The sequence below is a fragment of the Fringilla coelebs genome, assembly GCF_963513975.1.
Source record: "Fringilla coelebs genome assembly, chromosome: 9".
Lineage (NCBI taxonomy): Eukaryota > Metazoa > Chordata > Aves > Passeriformes > Fringillidae > Fringilla > Fringilla coelebs.
The window spans coordinates 13132285-13145348 of NC_140067.1; the positions used below are offsets into that span (position 1 = coordinate 13132285).

Here is a 13064-nt window from a genome sequence, read left to right on the forward strand (position 1 = left end):
GGCAGAAATTCATGAGAATTGCTGTCTGCACTCTTGGTGTGGGTACATAGTGAAAATAGGATCCAGAGGACTTCTAAGTACTGAGAGAGAAGATTAACCCTCTGATTTACAGCATTAGCATCCCTTTCATTTCTGATGCTCAGACATACAGTTATATGTGTGATGGTGCCAAGCCTGAACCCTGAATATTCCTGTTGCTCTCTGAGGTCTAATAGTGCAGATTAGTGGGCCGTATCTGACTGTTCTGATCTAGCAAGGATGTTGTCTGTGAAGCCCAAGAATGATGAAACAATAGACACTGCTAAGTTAAGATGTCAGCTTTAGATTCTCTTGGTAGTTTGTTGTCTCTAGAGGTGAAATTTGGGAATCAAATATTCAATAAATGAAACTTCTGTATGGGCAGACCATGTAGTTCATAAAAATAAGTGGCTGTGATCCTGTTCATCAATTACAGGCTCAGGTGTAGACTGAGAATCCCTTTCTCTTACCATCCTAACAGCTGAAGTGTAACAGAAATACAGGATATGAAAACTGATTGCAATTGTCCTATCTCCAGTCATTGCCCTTAAATCTGACAGAAAAGACAGCAGTCAAAGGTCCTTTGACTAATTTGAAAACTGTAAGCAGTCACATCAACTGTGTTGTGTGGTAGCCAAACATGGCTAATGTTAGCAAATAATGAGTTGTGTTTGTTGTGGAGTTAGTTTCTATGAGACCTCAATCACTTCACACAGAACACAATCTATTGCTGAGCTGTAAAAAGTGAGTCCTGCCTCACTGCACCCTCACACTGTCATGGCATCATTCTGCTGATACTTCCAGTGCTAAATATAAGTTCAGGCTTGAAGAATTAGATCATACTGCCTAACTTTAGTTTCCTTTTCATCACACTAGAAGGTGTGTCTTGCTTAAGTACCTGGTTAAATATCTCCTGGCTGTTCAGCAAGGACTGCTGGCAAAGCAACGTAGCCCATACATTTTCTTTCATCACTGTTAGAGTATAAATTAACTTGTAAAGCACATCATTCTTAACATTAAAAAATAGGCCTCATAGTGAAGGGCATCATCAAATGTTTGCAATTAAACACATCATCTGCATTTGCAGTGATAGTCTCTTAACATCCTGCATTTAGAATGAGTTGCACTGGAAACAGCATGAAAAAAATGTAGCCACCACTCCTAGGTCAAGACAAAATGCCAGTACTTGCCATTCCCAAGATGTCTTTCTTAATCCCTGTGATTAAGTACATGAATTTATCCACCTCTTCTCCCTCCATCTCTTATCTCTTGTTTGTTTTTGTATCAGGAGCCACAGTGCCTGGGATTGAACCTTGGTAAGCATGGAAGGTAGTGCCCTGTGTGGGACACATCCAGGGATTGTCACAGTCTCTTCATACCAAGCAATCATATTAGGTAGCACTATTATAAAGCTATTTTAAAACAAACAACCCTCCAAAAAAACCATGAAACATAAAGACAGTGTGGTATCTTTCAGAATTCAAACTGATGCATCTTCCAGTTTGACTCTAAATAATAATAATAATAATAATAATAATAATAATAATAATAATAATAATAATAATAATAATAATAATAATAATAATAATGCACTAGAAATAAGCTTTTAACAATTAATGTAAGATTAAATGCTAAGCACCCTTTACTACCTGAAAAGCTTAAAAATACTCTATATCTTTTAGATGTTTCTTTTTAAAGAAGTTGTCCTAATCAATTTTTTTCAAAGCACTTGAGTTCCTAGCAGTTTCCTAAAACTGGAGAGACATTTCTGTTCTTTGTAAGCTAAATCAATCTCTGAAGAGCCTTATAAAAATAAAATAGCTTAAGGATGAAACAGCAGTAAGAAAGGAGATCCATCTACCAATTTATCAGTCTATCTATTTTCTAGCCATATCTATCTATAATGGTTAAAAGTTTTAAAGGACACTAAATTTAAGTATTTTATATTGCTTTTTATAAGGGCATTTCAATTTATCTCTATTCCTTTGGAAAGATGAATATTGTCACTGCACATTGTAGTCTTGTGTTGGCTAAAAAGAGTCAGGGGCATGACAGCATTTATGGAAGGCATGAGCTCAAATGTCAGTAGAGCATCCAAAAATGGATGAAGCATCACCCAGCCACTGCCATCTGTTGAGTGTTTCATGACAGCTGTATCTCTTGACCAGAGCTGGTGCAGATAATCATGAAAGGCACAGAGGAAGCATACAGCAGTTATACAGAGAAAAGGGAGGGGGGAATTCCACTTTAAACATTGTTTTTAATTGCACCATAATGATTTTTTAACAGACACCATGGTATGTAGCTTAGGCTCTGGCCTGAGTTAAAGCAAACAATAAACCACAGTGCAGCTGAAAAGCAATTGAAATTCCCTCTGCAAGAAGCTTTTGTTCAGGCTAAGTATTTAATAGTGTTTCTCCCAGAGACTTTTGCCCTAAATATACTCCTGCTACAACAAAAGAAGAAAAAAAAACCCCAAGCAACAACAAGGAAAAACCCCACACAAAAAACCAACCAAACAGAAAAAATCCCTGCCTCAACTATTGCATCAACAGGACTATCTACCCAAATATTCTTGTTATTGACTTACTAAGGGGAATGTAGGGTTTTTAAACCTTTTTCCTCTTAGAGAGGAGGAAACTTTAGGCCATGAAATTTCAGGTCCTAACACTATGAGGGGCACTTAAACTAAATGCTGGCTGAAAGAATGAATGGCTGTGGAGTAGAGTAAAATCATTCTGGTTTTTCTATCATTTTCCCCAGCGTATGGATCTGCTTTCTCCCCTAAGGCATACAAAACTGCCATCTGACTTTATTGTTTCTGATACAAACTCTCATAAGCTGGGGAGACTTCTAGATGAACTGGCAACCCGGACATGAAATCAATGGCACAGGCAGTAGCAAAGGGTAGGTGTCATTGCGAGGCAAAGTCTTTGATGTGAAAGCCTTCTCTTATCCTCTTATCTAACCCTTGCCTTCCCATGGCCGTGCCTCATATTGTTCTGTCACTTCAGTATGTCAGGGTTGCTGTTATTACAGCTCTGGGTTACCCAGCAGATGTTGCTGTGAAGTGGTACAGCACGAACAATTGGAGTTTAGTTCGTCCCTTTGATAATGCTAATAAAGCACATTGCTTGGGAAGTAAAATTGCTTAGAGATGCGTTACTTGTGAACATATCCAAAGTTTGGAGCTGAGACTTCTGCACAATTTCAGATAACTTTACATGTCTACAACTTTATGTGCAAGTTGAGAAAGTGTTAGATGAACTTCAGCACCTCACTTACCTGATATGACGCTGATACAACTGTTATACGTGTCGGGGGTTTAGATCTTTCTGATTTAGAAATGAAAATCATAGCATAATGAATGCTAACAGCTGCGCCTGAGTCTGCAGCACAGAGATTATTCAATAACTCAATGGGTTGCTGATATGGTCAAGCCTCAAAAGATTATTTTTTTCTTTTGTAAGAACAAGGGAGGTTATGATTGCTGCCATGTAGCTCAACAGGATCCTCAATATCTCTAAAGAAATGATCCCTCCCAGATTCAGATAACAGTTGACCATGTAATCTATCCAAAAACAAAATTGCCTTGAGGACATACAAGCCAAAGTTCACTTGTAGTACTGGTTCTTCTTTTATTAATCCCAGAAAGATGTCAGGCTGTAGTATGTCTGCAATATACTTTAGAGCAGCTTTGTTTATTTCTTACATCCATTCAAACACTAATAAGATGAGGAAATACGTAATTAATAAGAATATGAGGAGGGGTGCCAAAGGCCATGACTTGCCTTCGTGATGCATTGCTGCATATCTGAACTGCTCTGTTGTTTAAATACCTTACACAATGTTAACCTTATCTGCCAGCTAGCCTCTGTTACTATTTGAAGTAGGAGTGGGTAGGAGTTATTTCTGAGATGTGTGTGATTCCATAGCGTTGGGTTACACTTGAGAGAAAATGACATTTCAAACACATATATGTATAAAATGTACATTAAAGCAGGGCACCTTTAAAATACCAGTTCTGCTTCTAGGTCAGTGGGAGGCTCTGGCTTACTGCTACATTAGCGTTTACAAAATTCTTTGGCATTTATATCTTTTTATTTTACAAGTTTACTCTGAAAGAAGCTAGTAAAACAAAACATAGGTCTGCCCTCCCCCTGAAAGTCACTTTTATGTTTCTTTCTTTTTTAACATGGCAAAGTGGTTGTAAAATGTACTCTTGATTCTTAAATAAAACAGCATGTAAGTAGGATGGGTATGGGAAGTGGGCCCCTTTCTTGAGATTTTATAGACCGCACAGGACCTCAGACAGGAACAATGATGCTAAATGTAGATTTATTTTTTAAGGGTTTGCACAGAGTGCTTCGTATTACTAAGTAAAGACAGCAGATACTTCTAAAAATTTCTAAGAAACTGTTAAGTCAAGGAGAACTATTTCTTAATGATCAAACTTATGTTCAGTTGTAACACAATTAAGGAAGAAATGGGTGGTTGCAGAATAGCTATTCAGACTCCTGTGAAACTTAACAGGGAACGGGATTGCCCCTCTAAGAAGAATAGGACAGACCATATAATTCGACATCTGGGATCTAGGAAGACCCCCAGTTGAGGGTACTATTGAAATTCAAAACCAAGAAAGAAGTGTGTGAGGGGGAACCCTGCAATAGCTGCAATTGTGATGCCTGCCTTGTTTATGATTAAAGCTGATTAAAAATGCAAAAAGTACATTTCATTGTAAAAAACAGCGAACTGGAAGAGAGGAAAGAAAAGGATTTAGAATTCAATTTTGCAATTTTTAAATCCAAGGATTAAATGTGGAAAGGAATAGATCTGCAGCATTTTGAGGACTGGGGTTTTTGTTTAAGACTGCAATTGTGTGCTCTTTTTTCCAAGGTAAGCGAATGTTAAGTACGCTGAGATGCTATTGCTCCATGCTTCCATGCTAATAAGGCGTGCTTCCCACAGTGTGTGACAGAAAGGATGAATACCATGCAGTGCTAATGGTTAATTTGTAGTGGCATGTGTGTTCCTTGAATGTTTGTGAAGTTTCATGATTCACCATCACACAATTGAATCCCTCCTTTTTTAAAGATATAGCGATATGTAATGAGATGAAGCAATGCTGACAGGGTTTTTGAAAGATACATTGTCCTCCACAGCCTATTCACTTCGTAATAATACCCCTTAAATTTGTTAATTTCTCACGATTTGGGGGCTAGAGTGAGTCCTCGACAAATAATTTCGGTATTCACCGTGGTTTAAAATGTTAATTACTGTGGAATTTGTCACAGATAGCATCAAACCGCAGTGATACTAATCTGTGTCATGGATTTGAAACTCCTTTGGGAAGCTCATATTTAGACTAACTGCTGAGTGAACATGACTGCTAAGATTACAGAGGCTGTGGACAGTGAGGAAAAGCAGTAATGCTCCTTCTGAGTAGAAAGTAAACAATAGGGTGATTGTCTGCTTACACATTGGGGCTAAACAGCCCAACTGCTGAGAAGCTCTAGGTAAAAAACCTCCTATCAGCAAGGAGTCTTGATGTTTTCTTCATGGAGCTAGATGTTGTCAAGGATTCAGCTGAGCCACCCTAGTGAGTGTACAGGAAGCAAAACAGGATATTCTTGTATAGGCCCTGTTTCATGTAATTATGCAACACTTGAACTCTTGTGTGTATTCCAGAATGGGTAACACACCTCTGAAAGGATCAGCAGCAACTAGTGGCTGAAATATTCTTATGAAAAGTGCTCTTGATTGAAATCAGTGTGTTTACATTTTCAGTTATCTTTGGTAAGGATTGTTCCACCTCAATGCACCCTCAAAATTAAGAAATTATTTTCACCCGGTTTCATTTCCTGTGTTTGTTTCTTTTAACAAGCAATCTAAATAATTTCCGCTGTCTCTTAAAAAGGAACAATAAGGGAAATGATCAGGAAAATATCAGTACATCAAATATCCTCAGATATTTTTCATGGATATGCTGTATTGGATGAAACATAGACAAATTCCCTGAGAGGCAGCTGAGCAGAGGTTCATGCCCAGTGACTCCCAGATCTGTACTGGGGGGCCTGGATACCCAGAAAATCCTGGAATGTGCAGTGAGAGTTCTGGGCCCACTAGGTCCCTGTGTGTACTGCAGAAGCCAGAAAACACTGGAAGCTCTGGCTGGGTGTGCATGTGCATGCACGTGTGTATCTACATAAGTACACTATCTGCATAAACAGTGTGCTGGCTTTATTTAAATGATCTGCTTCAATTAGAGTCTCTTTTGTTCTGTTTCTGTAAATAAAAACCACATGTTAACTTTTGAATAATCTCTGGTTTTAATAGCCTGAATGCTGCCATGTCCTGTTTGTACCACAGATAGTAATGAAACTGCTTTTATGAGTAAGAATCAGGGCTGATTATTAGAAACCAAGCTTTGTTTTCAGCAATAAGTTCGTGTTTTGTTTTTGTGTTTGGGGTTTTCAGGGTTTTTTTGTGCGTCCTGCAATAATGTTGCCCAAAGAAAAATTTGTGTCCTATGCAAAGTAATGGACATCCTTCTGTGGTCTGTGGATTATAGCTTAAGCTCAGATTTTTCCATCCCGTTATAAGACCACTCAAAAAGAAATCTGTCCTCCCCAAAACAGAAGAGGAAAAAAAACTCCAGATCCTTTATGTAAATAATAGCAGTAACCCCATGTTAGACTTTCCTTGTTTTCTAATCTGTATACACAAACCCAAATTCTACTGCTGAAACAGTGAATGTCAAACAGGTTGTAAGAGTGCAATGATAGCAGAATATGGCAACTGATTTGTAAATTTTTCCTGTTCTCAGTCTTCAGTGTAGCTGATGCCAGATAGCCTGCATTGATCTGTGCTCATACAGTGTCAGTTCATAGTGTGGCAGTCAGAGGGAAACTCGCTTTAGTTCTCATATCCCAATTTTGTTACACTTTGAACAGGGGCTATAATCTGAGCCTTTGCTACATTTTTTTTATTATTATTTATGAGGGGAATGGAACTGCATTTAATATTTTTATTCTGAGAAATGAAATAGGAATATTAGAAGTAACAGAACAGGCACAAAACACAAATGTCTGTCATCTCCATAGCTCCAGGAATATTTTAATGGTGAAGATTTCCTGGAACTATTAAGCAGTTTCACGGATCTTTCCTCAGTGTTTCTTAAAAACAAACAAAAATACCTGCAGGAGAAAAAGATTTTGTTTTTTAATAGGAGAGTGGAGTATTTTGTACTGGGGTGTCAGCAAGTGCTGATTTCAGTGCAAGGGAAGGAGTAAGACCACATGGCTGGGAACAAAGCAGGGGGGTGAGGCAGCTTCCCCAATCAACAGCGGCAGGCTGTCAAACTGGCTCAATTGTCATGTGAAATCTCAGCTATAGCAAGGATCTAGGCAAGAAATCTATTTTTTTCTTTTTTACTATGCTTTTAGCCTAAAGAGTAACAGTTCTGTTAAATTGAGAAAACAACAATTTTAAAAAGTGTTCTGCAGAACCCCCAGTAAAGGTATGCATAAGCAGTCTTATTGTGGCAAAGTGAGGCTGGGGTGTTTTCTTACATGCATTATTGAATTTGGGCTTGTTTTTCCTCCTTCTAATATGCTTTTTGGGAAATCTTTTCTTTTTCATATTTGTGCTTTCTGTACTTTTCTTTCAGAATTTGTTTGTTTTTCCTCTGTTGCTATTCATGATTTAGACAGCTTCTTCATATTTACTTATTCTTTTGTTTTAATTGTCACCTTTCAATATCTTAGTGCAAACTTTGTTATATTTCAAAATCTTTTATCTCTTGTTGTTCTTGCCCTAGTTTCATATTATTTCATGATCCTTTCCCAGAATCTTGACTTCTTATTTATTTGGTATATTCTAAAGAAAACTAAGCTTCAAAATGCTTAGGAGGCATGACCACCACCATCACCAACAGAATAAATAAATTAAAAGAAATATAGATACAAAAATACTACTTTTTTTTTTTTTTGCCAGAGCTTTACAGTCCCCAGATTCTTTGGAACTTGTCACACACATCATTTTGAGTGCTTTAGATGCCATCATCTATGTTTCAGCAGTACATTACTTTCATGAATTTTGGGCTTGAAACGTGGGTGAGAATAGCTGGGGGAGGGTGTCACGATCTCTGCCAAATTTAATTCTGGGGCATAATAAGAAGCTTTCTGAATAAAATTTTAATTTGTTCTCTGTCAAGCACAGCAGCCTGAGATATAGTGTAAATTGTGGTGAACTCGTAATCACTTTTAGAAAGCTTTAAAAAAGCTTACCCTTCCCACCCTGTTCTTCCCAAATACCTCTGGGAGAACTATCCTGGTTTATATCCAACTCTTAAAGTCACTGTCACTTCTTGGGGTGCCTTTTCAGTACCCTCCAGTGTCAGTCTGATGTCAGCAGCTTCCCCTGAGCATTATCACCGCAGGTTCCCACCAGTAGGTGTGGTGGACAGAGCGCTCTGAAAAGGTTAATCAGCAGCATTCGTTAATAGCTAGGTAACAGTATCCAGCCTGCGGGCTACTGCTTGTTGGCAAATAGCTCTCGTGGTGCAAAGCTTGTAGTTTTTGTTCAACTGGTTGAGTGCCTTGTTGCCAGGTTTCCTGCTGGAGGAGGAGTTTGGCCGGACCACTGGGGTGTGTTGAGCAATGGTATTCATTGAACAGCGCTGCTGGCACCTCCGGGACTTCCCAAGGCTTCACATCTCCAAGCTGAGCTCACTAGCAGGAATTCAGTATTTTAAGCAAGAACAGAATGACCTTCCCAAGGATCCTGATTAGCTTTTGGTGTCCAGCCTTGCTAGACTGAAACTCAGGAAAATTTGCTTGATTATCAGTAGTCTTCTGACACTTTCCAGCAGCTCCCTTTCGTGTGATTAGAAACATGGATAAACTCTCCAAGGGCTTACTGAGAAAGACACAGAGAAGAGATCAATTTACAAAGGTAGGAAAAATCTCTGTGGTGCACACTTCTGCAGCAGCCCAGCGAGTCTCCCTCCCAGCAGTGTCACTGTCACGTACACACGGGTGAGCAAAGCTACATGACGGCGCAGTAAATAAATAAGGCCTTTGAGTCAGGCTAATCACTGGGTAGGCTCAACCTGGGTTAATGGCTGAGATCGTGTCCTATTACATTGTTGACTAATGTACTTTTCAGACAGAAGTTTGTACTGTAGACTTGGCCTCAGGTTTTCCTGCTTTAATATCTCTGTCAAAAAGGTGCATGTTCTTCATATATCTTTGTACATTCATTGCATTTCCTAGGTTAGACAAAATATTATTTTTCTAGCTGGATTCTATATTAAGATGAAAAACAAAAACAAAAAAAAAAATTTACAAACTTTCTGGTTTTGTTTGTAAAATAACACACCACAGCAACAAAAACAAAGAACAGAATAATTTTTTGAGGCCATGTAATTACAAAAATAATATTTGAATTAGCTTTTAGGATTTTTAGCCTTAGTATATCAGACTGATATTTTTCAAACAGGCTTATGGCTTACTCCAAGTGATTTTAGCAGCTCCAGTGGGGCTAGTTATGGTGTGAATTATTACTCAGCATGAGTAAGGAGATCAGAACTAAGCCTAGATATGGTCAGAAGGAGAGAGGGCTTTGTCTGATTTGTCTATGATAGATCTGCCCTGCTGCTAACTCCCTGGTCTTTCATTTAGTTGCTTTTTAGAGACTTTTGTTAATACTTAGAAGGAGTCCTGAGAGGACAATTGAGCTTTTATGGGTTTTTTCGCAGAAGCAGGAAGAAAGAATCAAGTTGCTGGTTTTCTGTTATTGTTGATTTATTTTCTGCTTATCCTGCAAATATTTATTTTTAAAATTTATTTTAAAAAGACACAAAAGCAATGAAACAAAAACCACAAACAACCAAGTAATGTAAATTGGGTTTTGAGGAATTAAGATGGTGAGCTTCAAAGTTGATCTGCAGATAAGGATTTCCCAAGTATACAACAACATTATGATGAGCTCTTGCAGCAAGGAGGGTTATAGCTTTTGTTTTCTAAGAGAACTGATTTCCACGTGAGCTTGTCTCAGTTTCGAAAGGTTTAACAACTGGGGAAATCAGATTTTTTTCACAAGATGCTATAAAAATGAAACAAACTAGTATAGACTATTAAGGTTGGTGGGCCACTTGCTGGGCTCAGTGCCACAAAATGAACCTGATGGCTTTCCTCAGGCAGCCTCAGGGTCCAGCTTCCCCTTTGCACAGGGAAATCTCCTGGCCAAACTCCAGCTGTGATGATCCCCTGGGACTAGCTCACAGCAGGCTGGGCCGTCCTAACTCACCCTGCTCTCAGAGAAAGCTCCAGTTCTGGCAAGAGAAACAGCTTCTCTTTGCCAGAAACTGTCTCCTGTTCTCTTGTCCTTTCTAGTGCTTGTATCAAATAGTTACAGCAGACCAGAGAATCTGTGCTGCAAGATGGTCAAAAGAATTTATGGCCTCTGGAGCCGATGGGACTAGGTTTGCTCAGGATCATGCCCTTAGTTAGCGTCCTGCAGCAAAAAGGCCTAGAGTTTAGTAAGGAAACTCTCTCAGGGATTTCTAGTATTGATGACTGTAACCAAGCCTGGCAGCCCTTGGATCTTACAGCTCTCTCTGGGCCTAATCAAAGGCCATTGACGTAAACTAAAACATTTGACTTCAGAGAGTTGTGGATCAAACTCTGCGCCTACACTGACTGGGTTTGCCTTCCCCTCAGACACAACCTCACTTTAAATTCTTTTCTTCTGACAGGCCTGTAGCCTCATTTCTCTCTCTTAAGCTGGGAGGGCATTTCACAGCTCTCTAAAATGCCCAGAAGTGACTTTTCCCTTCTCAAGGTGCAGTTTCACATTATACCTAATTCAGTGTAACTGCTGGCTGATCCCAAAAGTCCCATCCCTGTTTTACTGATATCAAGCTTAAAGATCGTGTAATCCTGGCAAGATGACTTGACACAAAATTAACCCAGTCCAACACACATCCCCTCTGGGCCGCTTGTGTCCCTCCACCATGATAAACTCCCCCGCCCAAAAAAAAACCTAACCAAAAACCAAACAACCAAACCCAAAATGCCGCTGTCCTTTCAGCAGTTTTCAACATTTGCCATGGATTAGTGTAATGTGACTCTGTGCCATGAGTCTCAAAAACTCTGCCAGGGGCATTACGTAAAAGCAGAGTTAATTTGCATTAAGGCAGAGAACCTAGACCAAAAAAACATTAAGAAGAATTCATATTAAAATGATACATACAAGGTCTAGTCCAGAAGTATTAATTAGATACTGATAGAAAGAAAATGGTTAAAATGGATTTACAAGTGTGAAAACTACCCTTAATTTATGTTATTATACTTAATGTGATTCTCCTCTTATATTTCGTTCAACCCAGTCAGCTGTCAGTCAGCATTTAGCATCTTGTTGGAAAGTTCTTCATTTTCAACCAAGTGTTCCTGGGCCACTGCAGGTCTAATGTCACAGTAAATAGGGAATGTTTCTCGATTCTTTCCTTCTTCTCCTACAGACCTTGGTGTTTCCTTTCAAGTCCATTGTCATTGTTAACAAGGTAGTTTTTACTGCATTCTTTTGTCCAGACATTGATGCATAAATAACTTCAGATTTACACTATTAGCTTAATTGGTTTTTTCCACTTTAGATATAAACTCATTTTAATTCCTTTTTTTAAACTTAGGTGGTGTAAATGTCATCTACTCCCATATTATTCCCATTTCAAAGCATACACTTGAACCTCACTGAAAGTCTTGAACTCTTTTTCTTCATGTATGCATATTTTGAAAAGAAAAACTTGTAAAAGGACTACAATAACTATTACTAACCACTAAATTTCAACATGTCTTTGTACCCCTATTGGGAGTCTCAACAAATGTTCTCAGTTTCCCTTGACACAGTAATCAGGAATTCTCCCTATGTGTTCTCTCTTCTCCATGGCTTGAAAATTAAAGCTGTGTCTTTAGCAATAAGATGTGCAGCACATCTTTCTGAAAGATAAAGTTTATATTAGATTCAAGCTACCCAGCTTTTTCGGAGCTCTCCTTTTATTTTGGATTTTGTTTTTGGATTTTTTTGAGTGGAATCTGATTTGCATATTAAAATTCATATTAATTGTAACTTTTTGTGATACTTAATAGCAGAGGTATTCTTTATCTTACAGTCTGATTTTCTATTCCAATATTTAAAATTAGAGAATGTGTTCAAATTCCTATGGCAAAAATCACTCAAAGTAAGAAGCTACTTAAAATGAATGAAAGAAGAGTTCATTTTAAAAGCTGGAGGTGAAACAGTTACCCCCATAAAGCTCCTGACTGCTTCCTTGCAATGAAATGTCTTACATTTGCCAGTAGTTTTCTAGTGGTGGCTTGTTCTGCTCTGATGTAAATTAAATGTGTGATGCTAGAAGCTAAGTTACTTAGGTATTGTCACTCTGAGCAAAGGAGCTGCTAGAATATTTTTAAAGAGATTCACAGGTGATGAGTGTGATCTTCAGTTTCCAAACTCACCAAGAAAGAAGCTGGTTTTTTACTTAGCATATATTATTCACTTTGTGCCTTCTCTGTCAACTGTTACCAGCACAAGTCCTCCCACTTTCATCAGGGAAGCTAGAGGTTTGGTTTTTATGCTGTGTAACATAGCTTCTTATTCAGGTAAATGGAAAAGTCTATTGGAATGTCTTCTGATTGATTGGTTGGAAGAAGCTGAGGTCCTTGCCACTCAGATCCTTTCGAAAATCTCAGCTGTGTGGTATTTGTGCACTCATGTCTCTGGAATGTAACATCAGTGAGAAAAGGCACTAATTCTCAGGACAACGTGACTTACCATCACCTTTCCTGAGAATTACTTATTCCTTTGTCTTACTTCATGAAGTAAATTAATACAAATAAGGATCTTCTTGCAATGCACTGTTTAAAAAATATATGGGTGGACTTAGAAGTGGATCAGAGAATCTCTGGCTGGAGTATAAATGTGGGGAAGTGTAAAAATTTTTTCCTTCATTTTCTTTGTGTTTCAGCTCTGGAAATATCTGTATA

General features: G+C 38.4%; 1 protein-coding gene across 12 annotated transcripts in view; it reads left to right on the top strand.

Annotated features, from left to right (window-relative positions):
- ADGRL2 (adhesion G protein-coupled receptor L2) overlaps positions 1 to 13064 on the top strand; it is a 384884-nt gene that overhangs the window by 55695 nt on the left and 316125 nt on the right. The window contains exon 1 of one of the 12 annotated variants that reach the window (XM_084211671.1): positions 8756 to 8973. The exons of the other annotated variants lie outside the window; for them this stretch is intronic. The gene's annotated coding sequence lies outside the window, so the exon portion shown is untranslated. Of the gene's footprint in view, positions 1 to 8755; positions 8974 to 13064 lie in introns of those variants that run through there. 12 annotated transcript variants of the gene reach the window in all.